At 42.2% G+C, this 14,921-nt stretch overlaps 1 protein-coding gene across 1 annotated transcript in view; it reads right to left on the bottom strand.

Annotated features, from left to right (window-relative positions):
- Melk (maternal embryonic leucine zipper kinase) overlaps positions 1–14,921 on the bottom strand; it is a 73,209-nt gene that overhangs the window by 36,191 nt on the left and 22,097 nt on the right. The gene's annotated exons all lie outside the window — the stretch shown is intronic.

Below are 14,921 nucleotides of genomic sequence, written 5' to 3'. Positions count from 1 at the left end.
CAGAAAACAGCTCTGTGGAGTCAGTTATCTCCTTCCACCTTTGCAATGGTTCTGGGGATTGAGCTGAGGCCATCAGGTCTGTGAGGTCATTAGGTGTGTGAGGTCATCGGGTGTGAGGCCATCAGGTGAGTGAGGCCATCAGGTGTGTGAGGTCATCAGGTCTGTGAGGTCATCGGGTCTGTGAGGTCATCGGGTGTGAGGCCATCAGGTCTGTGAGGTCATCGGGTATGTGGTCATTGGGCGTGAGGTCATCGGGCGTGAGGTCATCTGGCGTGAGGTCATCGGGTGTGTGAGGCAAGTGCTTTTACCCATCTCACCAGTCCTCTAAAAGCATATCCTAAGGCAAACATCTTTTGAGGGAACGGAAGAGACTAAGGAAAGAAATGCTTACTACCTGGCTAACTGGCACATCATGGTCACCATTTCATCAACCAAAGACAAAGCCAGGAGGTTGTTAAACCTTAATCCAGGTCAAAATACCTTTTGAAAGAACCTGCCACAAACATCCTCTTTTCCAATTTTGGGGAAATGATACAATAATTTCTTGTAGCAGACATCAAATTTCTTAAAGATGCTAAAATAATAAGATAATTATTTGAGAAAATCTAAATAAAGTTGAATGTGTACTTCACCCAAATTAAATGCAAATACAAAATCTTAACAGTACTTAGAGAAGAAAGCAGGAGAAGTTGTTTTTAGAATTTTTTCCAGACACAACAGCAAAACCAAAAACTTAAGACTATCACGGCAAAACAAACATTTGACATTTCTGAACAGCAAAACACTAACAAGATTAACAGCCATCGGGGAAAAGTCTTCCCTGCCTAGATGAAAGATTACAACATTTAATTACACTAAAAGGCCTGCAAGTCACTAAGCACTACATCGGCTCTTCCATGCCTCCCCCGCCCAGTGAGTGGTGAAGCACTCTGCCAACTGGCAGGCTCTAACCTCTCTTCTGCCCACACTCACATTCAACCCATCAGCATCTGGGCTGTGCTCAAAACACATCCGGCAACCTCATCTACACCATCAAGAGCCTCTTGTGGCACATCCAGACTGCATCACTGTCCCATAAAGTCTAGTCCTCATTCACTACCACTTATGTTTCTTAAAAACAGTGGGGCGAGTCATGTCACCTCACTACTCTAAGCTCCCCAGTGCCCCCATCTTGCTCAGGGTGTTCCGTTTCCTCATGTCCATCCCACTTCTTACTACCTCTCAAACTCATCTAATGTCTCACTCTCCCTCACCAAACGAGTCACGCATGAAAGTGCCTCGGGCCTCGGCACTCATGGTTCCCTCTGTCTGGCGTGTGCTAGGTGCCAGCAGTGTGTGCTTCAGTGAAGACTGCCCTACCCTGCCCTGCGACGTTCGCCACGGCACTCCACCGTCATTCCTATTTGCTTTACAGCCTTATTACCACCTTTAGTTCCTATTTTATTCCTCACTACATTCAAAAACAAGCTCCTTAATATAGAACTTGCCATTCTGTTGACCTAGAATAGTGTCTGGCCCTAGTGTGCATAAAGTGCTCAATTAATATTTTTTGACTAAAGGAAGGAATTAGACAAAAAGCATACATTCTAAAAGAAAACAAGCAAAGAATATTGACAGGACATTTAAATAGCCAACAAGCATCAAATTATGTTCAACTACTATAACAAAAAATTAATTTAAGGGCTAAGGATGTGGCTCAGTTGGAAGAATGACTGCCAGGCCAGGCAGTGGTGGCGCACGCCTTTAATCCCAGCACTTGGGAGGCAGAGGCAGGTGGATCACTGTGAGTTCAAGGCCAAGCCTGGTCTCCAAAGTGAGTTCCAGGAAAGGCGCAAGGCTACACAGAGAAACCCTGTCTCGAAAAACCAAACAAAAAAAAAAAAAGAAAGAAAGAAAGAAAGAAAGAAAGAAAGAAAGAAAGAAAGAAAGAAAGAAAGACTGCCTAACAAGTACAAGACCCCTGGGTTCAATCCTCAGCACTGCATAAAACCAGGTATAGTGGCACTCACTATAGGCGGAATTTTCTGTCCCAACAGCCAGTTCCCAAATAACAACAAAGAGACTTACTATTAATCATAATGCTCGGCCAATAGCTTAGGCTTGTTACTAACTAGCTCTTACAACTAAATTAACCCATATTTCTTATCTACACTTTACCACATGGCTCAGTACTTTTCCTCAGTACTGCATGTTCATCTTGCTTCTCCTCAAGTCTCCTGGCAACTCTGCCCTCCTTCATCCCAGAACTCTCTCTCTCTCTCTCTCCCTGTCCTCAAGTCCCACCTCTTCCTGCCTAGCTACTGGCCATTTAGCTCTTTATTAAACCAATGAAAGCAACACATCTTCAGAGTGCACAAAAAGATTATCCCACGACAACTCACCAGTAATCCTAGCACTTAGAACGTGAGAGCAGGAGTTCAAGATCTTCCTAAACTACATACAGACTCAAGGTCATCTTGGGCTGCAGAAGAATAGTCTCAAAAACAGGCAGGAGTGGGAGAGATGGTTCAATGGGTACAGGCGCTAACCACACAAGCTGGGCAACCAGAATTCAATCTCAGTGACCCACGTTCTAAAAACCCTTATGTGCTGCACCTGTAATCCCAGCAGTCCTCCAAGGAAGTGGAGACAGAATCACCCAGAAGCCAATAGGATAGCTAGCCTGAATTACACAGCACAACAGCAGAAACAATGAGAGAGACTGTCTCATCAAGGTGGAAGGCGTGAACCAAAAGTTGTCCTCTGACCTCCACAGATACACCTTCATGTACACATACATACATGCATAATACACACAAAACAGAGACAAGGAGAGGCCCTGTCTCAAGGAAAAAGGGGCTGCAGAAATGGCCCAGCAATGAGGAGCACTGACTGTTCTTATAAAGGATCCCAATTCAGTTCCCAGCACCCCCAAGGTGGCTCACAACTATCTGCAACTTCAGTGCTAGGGGATCAAACACCCTCTTCTGACCTCTATGGGCACCAGGCACACACAAGGTATACATATATACATGAAGGCAAAACTATCCTAGACATAAAATAAAAATAAATCTTTAAAAGAAGTTTAAGATATTGCTTTCATAACACTGACAAACATATTATTTTTGTTTTTCTAAGATGAGTGTCACTATAATTGCCCAGAATAGCCAGGGCTCAAGTTATCTTCCTGCCTCAATCTGAGTAGCTGAGACTAGAAGCACATATAAACTAAAACACTTTTAGAAAGAAAGATATTTAAATGCACACATTATTACTAGAAAGAGCTCAGGACCATGAGTACTTATATAATCTGCAAGAGTATAAGTTTTTCTGAAGAATAAATATGTAATAGGGCATTCAAAACTATATATCCTTAATTCAGCAACTTCATTAATTTAATCTAAGCAAATAATTTGGTATACAAAAATGTAAGAATGGTAGTATTTATTACACAACTGTTGGTAATACCACGAAAGAACCTATGGCCGAGCCAAAGGGCCTCCTAAAGCACAGAAAGCCGCAGTATTTACTTTAAACCCTTTGGGTGAGAGCTGTTAGAAATGCAGTCCAGGGAGATACAGGCAGGCATAGAAAGAAAGCCGAAGCCAGCTGTAATGAAGGAGACTCTAGAATCCATCCACTCATACATTAGGAAGGGTATAACAGAAGTCAAACCAGCTTAGAAGGCAGGGACAAGTTATGGGTCATTCAAAATCATAAGCTATATGGTAGATGTTTTGGCTTGGGCCTTTAATCCCAACACTTGGAGCACAGAGACAGGTAGATCTCTGTGAGTTTGTGGCCAGCCTGGAGAATACAGTGAGTTCCTGGTCAGTAAGGGCTACATAGTGAGACCATCTCAAAAAAGAAAAGAAAAAAGAAAAAGAAATAAACAGATGAACTACATGGCAGGCTGGTTTTCCACTATGTTAAAGAGGTAACCAGAGTTCCAAACTTGTCACTGCCTTTCTCTTCAGTCTTCAATGTGACACAGAGAGCCCACTCATTTATACCTTGCTAGGGGGTCTTAAGTTTTGCCTGAGTCAGAAATTGACCCAATGTGTTTCTAGACTATGGCGACAAAACCCCTCATTTATTTCTCCCTATTGGCCTTTACCTATAGCCAACTGAACCCCAATGCGAAAGCTCAGTGCTACATGGCTCCAATTCTTATCCCAAGGAAGAAGGGATTTAGATGCTGCAGCCAACTCTCTTGTAATATGGGGCTGGACCGCTCACTGGCCCCTCCCATAGTTTTGTATCTCCTAACTCCTGACACAAAGGCTTCTCACGAGTCTCCCCAGGAACTGGATTTGTTCTCATTCTCAGCAAACTGCCCGTCTGCCTGTGTCTTTCTCAGAAGCTTCAGCTTGCTCTTGTCAAGGTCCCACAGAAAGAAGAGCTGGACCTGCCTACCTGCTTATCAAGTAGTCATAGCCCACCAGGAGTTTCTGATCAGAACTTGCTCCTCTGATTGTCACTGGTCGGACTCCATGAGCTCTGGGTGGCCTTGCCTCATGCTAACTGCTGCAGACTTTTGCTGCTTACTCTCTGACCCTCTCTATACTGGGCTGGTGCCCAGCCCCAACTTCGTGAGTAAATCAGTTGTGTTAAGCCACAACCCTCAAGTTCCTGGCTATAGCAGCACTAAGCAACTCCTACAGGTTCAGTTAGGGTCTCACCTCCTCAGCTGCCACTCTCCCATCAGCCTCCCAAGAAGTCTGGTTCTAGGTTGCCAGGTTTTCTGATACTCCAAAACAGGCTCATAACTACCAAAGAAATGTTATGGCCTTAAACTAACATCCAAAAGAAAAAAGAAAAGCAAGGAAAAAAAAAAAACAAAAAAAAACTCTTAGCTAAAAGTAGGAATAATCCATATTACATAATACCACTACACCCAGCATGAGGAACTTTTTCGTAGATGCCCCATGCTTTGCTAGAGTGTGCAGGGTCGGGGGATACTCCTGACCTCTAATAATGCTGCTGTACACCCCAGTGCTACGGCACTCCACCACCTACAGCAAAGAATGATCTGGTCCCAAATATCAACAACAGAGCCAAGGTTGAAAACAGTTACAGAGCACAATTTTTTAAATGGCTAGAAAAAGGGACCAGAGAAGGAGACAGTGCTGCTTCCGCTGTGCTATGCTGTGAGGTCCAAAGAAGCCTACACGCACAGAGGGGTGATTTAAATGGTGAAATATACATCCCAAGACCAAACAGAAAAGACCTCAGGGAACAATGCCGCTGAGGAGGGGCATCTCCACAGAGGGCCCTGTGCCAGCCGGGGCTGTGCCCCTTAACCCCGCTTCTTTATTTAAAGGATGATTACCTTGCAAATGAGAACAAGCGCAACAGTGGGTAAAGCCAAGTGGGAGGAGGAGAAAGATCTACAGGCTAAGAATAATCCTGGGAATTCTAGCAGCCTTGAAATTGTTCATTCAGCACATGGTACTAAGAAAGGCAGGCGGTCTCTCCAACACACAATGACAGCACCATAGTCAACTCTATAAAAATTATAAAAACAGAATCTCATAAAGAGACAAGTTATTCATTTTCTTTAAATTTGAAAGTAACAGCTGATAAGCAATTTTACCTTCAGGCTATCCAACTCTGACTTCTAAATTACATAGACTACTCTAATATTTGTGTACCAGAACTGAAGTATGGTCATGCTTGTCTTCAAATACTGTGATAGCAAATGAATAGGTGACTTTAATAAGATTAATACACAATCTCTAAGTAATCATGCTGAAAATTACAGCTCAGCATTTGAGTTAAAATAGCCAACAAATGCAAAGATAAACGAAGCCTGCCTCTTAAGTAAGTTACACAGTGTGTCTGTCAAATATTGCTAGGCTTTTCAGCCAAGCCAAGAACTGAGGACTGTAATAGTCCCAAGTGAGAATTTTTAGAACACTCTAGGCAGATACATACTGTATGCAAGTGATACGACACCTAATTAGATTCAACCAGCAGACTGTATTACACCGCGACTCGGAACAATAGTTCTGAGCCAAGATTACAATAAATTTCAAAATCTATAATGTGTGAAATTAAATTCCACAATAATGCATAAAAATCCTAATTTGAATCAATTTTCAACTTGCAAACACATGAAAAACTAAAAAATGAAATTCAGAGTAGGGGAAACAAAGAATACACAGTATTAGTAAATAATATTAATTAGGAAGGCCAAATTCTACCAAACAAGAATTAGACATTTCTACCACATTCATGTCACTGCAAAGGCACTCAATTTGCCAAAAATAAAACCTTGGATTTTACTATTAGGGCAGAATACTTTCATATTATTTTAAGGTAAGTTCCAGCCCCCAAAAGATTTATTCAAGATCCACTAGTGCACTCAAATAAATAAATATACTGATTAAACAATATTAATAGTTAATAGTATTAATGCCACATCTGCCATATGAATGTGACTTTGCAGAAACAGCAAAGGAAAGCAAACAACACAGTAATCTAAGGTCCAGATAGGCAAAAACACCTCATGGTCAAGTTGGTAAATTAAGAACATCATAGACCTAATGTAACTCAGTTTCCACAGACTATGAACAATCACTTTTTTTTATAAAAATCTTGATAGTTTGGATAGGATTCAGCCTAAAACTGAATACACAAACCCTCCGGTAAGCCTGTACTGCTCAGTGTATTTTTCCTGCTAGCTTGCTCTTTTATTAAATACAATAAGTGTGCATATGAGCTATTTGTCTGTTTCACTGTGCAGCTTGGCACCAGGACTAGTGATTTTGATAGCCCACTAAGCTCCTCTTTCTACAATGGATTTGGGGTATCTAGAGGAAAACTGGGTAATCTCAACACAGGTAAGATTCTAGTTCCCTCGAGCCACCAACCAGGAACATCTGGAAACCACTGGATAGCATGTGCTTTGTTTTGTCTCTCCAATAACCAGCACTAAGAGCATCAAGATGCTGACCTTGGACCCCACCCCCACTGTTGCCAATACTGCTTGGTTCCCACCAGGTGTGCTTAATTTCACCACTGTAGTCTAACTGGTGCCAGATGGACATTTTGGTCCTCTTTTTAACAATCTTGGGTTTCACAAGAGGTCTAAGGACAGCCATGATGCAGAGTAAGAGATGGATGGCACCTCCCTGTTTTTCAGGGGCGGGGTGGGGGGGGGAACACAGGGTTTCGTGCAGCCTTAAATTCACTATATAGCAAAGAACAACTTTGAATTCCTGATACTCCTGCCTCTATCAAGTACAGGCATGTGTCACCACTCCCAATTTATAAAACGCTAAGGGCAGAACTCAGGACCTCATGAATGCTAGGCAAGCACTCTAGCTAGTGAACTACAACTCCAATCCCTTTTTTTCTTCTTTCCATTTATTTCTTTAACACAGAGTCTCATGCAGTCCAGGCAAACCTGAACTTACTATGTAGCTGAGGATGGCCTTGAACTCCTGATCCTCTTTGCCTCCACCTCCTAATAGCTAGAATTACATGTGCCACCACATGTCCTGCCCATTCAGTTTTTAAACAATTAGAAATATTAGTGGCACAATGCCAACTGGCAGTGGCAGTTATTATTACATGACAGAAGAATCAGCATTCAAAATTTCAACATAACAGTAAGAAAAACATAAAACAATAGTCAAAGAATTCAGAGCTACAGAGAGTTGGAACGGACCCTAGAAATCACTGATTATTGGAATGCTGTAACAATACTGATGAACAAAACCAGAACTAGTCAGGATGCAATGCCATACAGTCAGTGGAAAAGCTCATGCATAACAACTCCTACTGTGAACTAGGGAAGTGAACTTGTAGCCATGGTAAACCTGAAAAGAAGGGATTTCTGGGAACATTCCAGATGATGGGTACAAACAAGCTTGAGGTGGAAGTCATGTCTCCTCTGGCCGCCTGTGGTTTTTGTACACTAGCAACTACAGAACTGAGAAATCGTGACTAGTAGTTGTAAGGAAGGGCTCTGGGCTTGGGTAGCCAGAAGACCCTGAGGAAGTAAGTTATCAAAGTCTCTACCTTCACTCCCTCCACTACGGAAAGAAACAGTAACAGCAAGTGTCCTCCTTAACAGAGCCTGGCAAATCAGCACAGCTCCCAAACCCATGTGTTATTCTTGTTACAAAGGAATAAGATACACATGCAGCAAGCATTTTCTTTTATCGTGGGCAACCATGTGCCAGCTAAACAAAGACATGCACCCTACATGTCAGAAGGCTCCATGCCCTTAGAGGAACAGGGGCAGTAGGAAAACAAAACTTCAACAAAAAGCCTAAAGTGTATGTTGTAGGCACAAAGATTTCAGCACAGCTCAAAAGCAAAGAACTCTTTTTCTAAACAGCTACAAAGAGACTCATGGCTGGTCAGTACAATCATCTCCCGACTCTCCACATCAGCTCACTAAAAACTTACCATCTTACCCATAAAGTACCAATCCTCACAAAACAAGTTCAACAGCACATTAAAAGGATTATATACACCATGACCATACAGTCTCTCTTACAAGGTCTGAAGACTGTTCAACATAGCAAAATCACATTAACAAAATACAAGGGAGAAAAATACATTATCATCTACATTGATATAGAAAAGCATATGGCAAAATTTGACACCACTCCAAAAAAGCACCTAACAAAGTAGGAATAGACAAGAACTATCTCAACATAATGAAAATCACATGCCACAGGAAAACCCTGCAAGCTTTCCCTCTAAGATTAACAAAAAAGAGCTGAGTGTGGTGACAGTCTATAATCTCAGCACCCAGAACTGAGTGTGGCAGAAGGACTGCAGGCCTTAAGGGCAGCCTGGGCTACAGAGTGAATTCCAGAACAACCTGGAATATAGTAGGAGACACCACCTCAAAAATACAAATCACAGCTGGATATGGTGGTGTATGCCTTTAAGCCGAGCACATAGGAGGTAGAGGCAGACAGACAGAGCTCTGTAAATTTGAGGCAAGCCTGGTCTACATACCAAGGCTACATACTGAAACCCTTTTCCAAAAACAAAAAACATAAAGTGCACGTGCGCACGCGCGCGCGCACACACACACCTGGGGCCAGTGAGATGGCTAAGCATGTAGGAAAAGGTACTAAGCCCGATAACTCAAGTTCAATCCCCAGGATTGACATGTTAGAAAAAAAAATCAATTCCCACAAGTTGTTTTCTGACCTACACACACACACAGTAGTACCACCCCCAAACAAGTAGATAAGTGAATTTTAAAAACAAAACTTTGAGGTCAGCCTGGGCCATATGAGATCATATATTTATATATTAAGAAGGTGTGGGGGAGGCCTGGAGAGATGGCTCAGCAGCAGTTTAAGAACACTGGCTGCTTTTCCAGAGGACCCAGGTTCAATTCCCAGCACCCACATGGTGGCTCACAATTGTCTATACGAGAGAATCTGACACCCTCAAAACAGACCTACATGCAGGTGAAACACCATTAAAAAAGTAAAACATTTATTTAAAAAAAAAAAAAGAGTTGCTCACTTTCACCACCTGATTCAACATGGTAAAGGAGTACTAGCCAGAGCAAGTAGGCAACGAAGTAAAACCTTTATATGATTCTAATGCTGTAGGCCAGGCTGGTCTCGAACTCAGAGATCTATCCTCCTCTGCTTCCTGAGTGCTGAAATTAAAAGCGTGCGCCGCCACCACCCAGCTCTTTTTTAAATCTACAGGTGTTCTACTATTACTATCTACTGTAATTTAACAAGAATGATTTCCAAAAGAAAAAAAAGCACTAAGACTCACAAGTCCAGAGAATTAATAAGATGGATATAAAGTGTATTAAGGGTTTGATCTGCACCTGATAGTGCTACTTTGGAAGGTTCTAGAAACTACTGGAGGAAGTACATAAACATGATGGTTAGCTTTAATGACTACTTGACATAATCTAGACTCAGAGATTCTCAGTGAAGAACTGTCTACATTAGGTGGGCCTGTGGGCATGTTTGTAGAAGATTTCCTTAATTAACATTAACTGATGGGGGAAAACTCTAGCTCACTGGGCAGCACCATTCCTTAGGCAAGGAGTCCTGAGCTGTGCAAACCCAGGCTGAGCATAAGCAAGCAAGTGAGCAAACATTCATTCATGTCTCTGCTCTTAACAGAGGATGTGCTGTGACTGTCTCAAGCTCCTACTGCCATGACATCACCATAGCAATGGACTATAATCTGGAATTGTGAGGGGACCCTCTCCCCTCTAAGTTGCTTTTGTCAAAATTATTTCATCACAGCAACAGAAACCAAACTAGAAAAGTGGGGATACCTTGCCCCTGGACCCTTCTGGTCACTCCACTCTGCTTCCTGCCCATATTGTGAACTACGAAACTATGCTCTCCTGACCATGACAGATAAAACATGAAACAGAACAAACTACACTTCTTCTATGTAAATTGCTGTGTCACACATTTTGTCAGTTTAAAAAAAGTTTGCAGAATCGGGGTAGGAAAAGCTTAAAATGCTGCAAGAAGAGTTTAATGAGGGACTGGAGGGAGCTCAGAAAAGAAGAATGTCAATGGAAATACAGACAAAGGTCAGATTCATGAGGCTGAAGATGGAGAAAGGAGACTCTACAAGAAACTATACTACTGCCCATTCATGTTAAATCCTAGCTAAGAATTTGCCTGTATTTGACCTATACTTTGATGAGAATGAATGTAAAAGAAATAGTCTAACTAAAGATACTTCAAAACAGCACAGCATCCAAGCTGTATCATGGTCACTGCTGGCTGGTATTCAGTAGTTTAATAAGGACAGAGGGATTCGGAAAATGTATAGTTTAGTCAGAAAAGGACCATTTGAAGCTGTAGACAAGGAAGGCATGAATATTAAGAGATTGGTACTATTAAAAACTCTCATTTCAGGGTCTGAAAAGACAGCTCAGTGGTTTAGAGCACTTGCTCTTGCAGAGGACTTGGTTTTGATTCCCAGAACCCACATGGGGGGCTCACAACCATCTGAGAATCTGAAGCCTTCTTCTTACCTCTACAGACACTAAGCATGCGTGTCATGCATGAAGGTAAACTATTCATACACATAAAATAAAATAAATCTTTAAAAAAACTCAGTACAAGAAACTGTAAAAATGATGAGTTACTGATAAATGGTATTGAAATAAGCAGCTAATCCAATGAGGAAAAGTAATGTTGAAGCGATAGAATAGATTCTAAAACACCAAAAGGACATTAGAGAAAGTGTGTTGAAATCCAAGTAAGGGTTTAGTTAATGAGAACACAGCATTAGTTCCTTAGTGTGACCAGTGTGCCTGTAATGGACAACAACACAGGGAAAGAAGTGAGGGTTACGGACACTCTATATTACCTTCACAAGTTTTTAAGACAAAGGGGTATTTTCAAATTTCTTAAAAAGGAAGAAGTTAGGCTTGGGGTGTAGCTCAGTAATGGAGCACTGACCTGGCATACACAAGTCCCTTGATTAGAGACCCTGGTAACTCAAGAAAGAGAAAAGGGAAAAGTTGGATCCCTACACTTCTGACATTAAAATTATTAATCAACTTCCATCAGTTATTGGATGAGAGTTATTCATTTAAACCTGGTGGATTCAGTACAGGCAGGTCCTGTCCCCTCCTTCCAGGCTGAGCAAAGTGTCCCTGTGTAAGCCCAAGGTTCCAAACAGCCAGCTCATGCACTAAGGACAGGACCTGGTCCCACAGCCTGGGTGCCTCCCAAACAGTTCAAGCTATTCAATTGTCTCACTTATCCAGAGGGCCTGATCCAGTTGGGGGCTCCACAGCTTTTGGTTCATAATTCTTGTGTTTCCATTAGTTTGGCTATTTGTCCCTGTGCTTTTCCAATCTTGGTCTCAACAATTCACACTCTTACAGTCCCTCCTCTTTCTCAACAATTGGACTCCTGGAGCTCCACCTGGGACCGAGTCTTGGCCCTGGAGGAGATGGGAATGGAGGGGAGGGGCTGGGGGGAAGGTGGGGGCGGGGCGAGAGGGGGGAGGACAGGGGAACCCATGGCTGATATGTAAAATTAAAACACAAATATAATAAATTTAAAAAGGAGAAAAAAATTATTAATCAAGAATTACTACTAAAAAGTATAAATAGAGTATAAAAACCTTACACTATGTAGCTTAGTAACACGTAGGACAGGTATTAGTCCTCAGGACTCACTCTAGCAGGCTAGGAACACAGACTGAATCCGAACCAGCTGAGCTCATATCCCACTTCTGCCAGGAAGTGGGTAACCTCAAATTACTTTCCCTCTCCCTTCTTTACTTTCCCTCCTGTAAGTTACTAGTTGTGCTGTGATAAGACAGTGACCAAAAGGAACTTCAGAAAGAAATGCTCTAGACAAATCATCCAGTACTTTTTTGTTTTTCTTATAAACATTAGTGTTTTGCATGTATATCTGTGTGAGGGTGTCGGGTCCCCTGGAACTGGAACTACAGACAGGTGTGAGCTGCCATGTGGGTGCTGGGGATTGAACCTGAGTCCTCTAGAAGAGCAGCCAGTGCTCTTACCTGCTGAGCCACCTCTTCAGCCCCCATCCAGTACTTTTTTAAGAGGATAAAACAGACATTTCCCCACCCTTCCCTTCCCCTTCACTTGCCCACCTTCTCACCATTTACGCTGCCCAATCTCTTAGCTGGATCCCTACCACAGCCCTCACCCTGGTTCTCCTTTGTTCTCTTGGTGGTTAAGAGCCCTTACTGCTCTACTGAAGGTTAGTTCCCAACACCCATGTCAGGGGCTCCCAATGCCTATTAACTCCAGCTCCTGGGAATCGTAACACCTTCTTCTGGCCTCTCCAGGCACCTGCATTCTCATGCATAGATACACACATATACACATAATTTAATATAATGAATCTTTAAAACTAAATTAAATCATGTCCTCTGACCTCCACATGGATGCTATGGCACACCTACAGGCTCATACGCAGACATCATGTATGCATGCACACACATGTACATGCATACATACAAACACACACAAAAAAAAATCATCATTACAAATTGTTGTTTTGTTTTGAGACAGGGTTTTTCTGTGTAACAGCATTGGATGTCCTGGAACTCGCTCTGTAGACCAGGCCGGCCTCAAATCCACAGGGTGCTGGGATTAAACGCCATCACTGCCCAACATCATTACAATTTTTTGTTTGTTTGTTTGTTTTGAGAAGGGTCTTTCTATGTAGTTCTGATTACACATTTGGAACTCAGACTTGGCTGGCCTTGAACTAACTCACAGAGATCCACTTGCCTCTGCTTCCTGAGTGCTAGGATTAAAGGCCTGTGCCACCACCTCCCAGCCATCATTACAAATTCTAAAAAGAAAAAAGACACATTAATCTCTCTGAACAATTTTGTCTTAGACAAAACACTAGCCCGACTTAGAAATTTGTTAATAACAGTTGATGTTCAGTGCACACTACTCAATGCTTTTCATAAGCTAACTCACTAAATCCTTAGAGCCCTATGCTGTATGTATATTCCACCCATTTTACAGAAGAAACTCAGATACAAAGAAGTTAATTCGCCAAAGCCCACAGCCAGAGTAGTCTTTAATTTTCAAAATGTCACCTGGCCCAGATGTCCTAAGGGCTGAAATCAGCATTTCCTTCAGTACCGAAGGTGACTCTGTCGTTCAGTCAGCACCATGGACTGTTCCTCATAGTCTATTTCCAAAGGCTCCTCTCACCATGAGGAGACCACACCATGAATCTAAGGAGTGAACAAGTATCAAAGGAAGAAAAAGTTTCCAAGATTCTTTGCACAAGTATAACTTCTATGATTATGCAGCCCTACACTGTCTTTCTGGAACTTTTTGGGAGGTGAGAGCCGGGAAGGAATTCGGAAAGAGAACACTCACCTAGAATTCTGGGGGTGTAAGATTCTGCACTATACCAGTTAGCAGATTTAGTCAGCCCATCTTTGGAAAAATCAGTTTACTTCTTTGGCATTAAGTTCCCCCAAAGAAGCATAGGATATAATAAAATAGCAGCTTACAATACTAGACTTTCTTTTTCAGACCAAGAAACATATCTCTACTTTGCAGAAAAGACCAGCAGAGGAAAGATTTCAAGACAAGCTACTGTTTATTCAAAACACAACTGGAAAAATGTTCTTGACTGCCCAAAGACCAAGGCTGCACTCTGTCAACTCACAACAAAGCTCCAGAGTGAGCCAACCCTACTCTAAATGCATTGCTACCTTGGGGTGACACAGCTCTGTGACAGGAACTGCTGCCACATTCAGCAAGCAGGAGCCAAAGACACAGCTGATAGCCCACAAAGCTTAGAAAAAGCTTAAGAAGGGGTAGCTTGAAATACAGACCATGCTGGCCACACCAGCAGGCTCCAGGAGGCTGCCCTTCAGCTCCATGCCCCCTTCTTTCCCAAGAAGAAAAGATGCACACAGGTTGCCAAGGCAGTAGTAATGGCTACTGCCTTCATTCCACTTTATCAGTAAGCCTGCAGGATAAAAGCTGTTCAGCCTCCAATGAGTCGAATTCCCACAATTGCATCTCTTCCTAAAATTATTCTCAGTAGTGTAGACATCAATTCTAAAGAGTTTTTTACAACTTAGGAGAGAAGAAAAACTACTGATTTTTTTTTTAAATCAATTGCATCTCTTCCTAAAATTATTCTCAGTAGTGTAGACATCAATTCTAAAGAGTTTTTTACAACTTAGGAGAGAAGAAAAACTACTGATTTTTTTTTTTTTTTAATGAAGATTAAAACCCGTGCCCTTAGATTTGGCATTCCACAGTAAGCTACAAGTCAACTAGGCCTGGAATTTCAATTCTGTTGACTTAGGGTCTCTCCTTATATAAAGGTGCTAGAAGACTGCACGGTCCAATCAAAAACTTCTCAACACTCCTCCCCACGTTTCCCCCGTCACTATGTACTTGCTATACTGGCCACTCTATCAAAAGCACTTTTTATAAACACCCC

The sequence above is a fragment of the Onychomys torridus genome, chromosome 2 (assembly GCF_903995425.1).
Source record: "Onychomys torridus chromosome 2, mOncTor1.1, whole genome shotgun sequence".
Taxonomy (NCBI): domain Eukaryota; kingdom Metazoa; phylum Chordata; class Mammalia; order Rodentia; family Cricetidae; genus Onychomys; species Onychomys torridus.
Note: the sequence above shows the minus strand (reverse complement) of the source record. Positions and strands in the feature narration are given on the sequence as shown.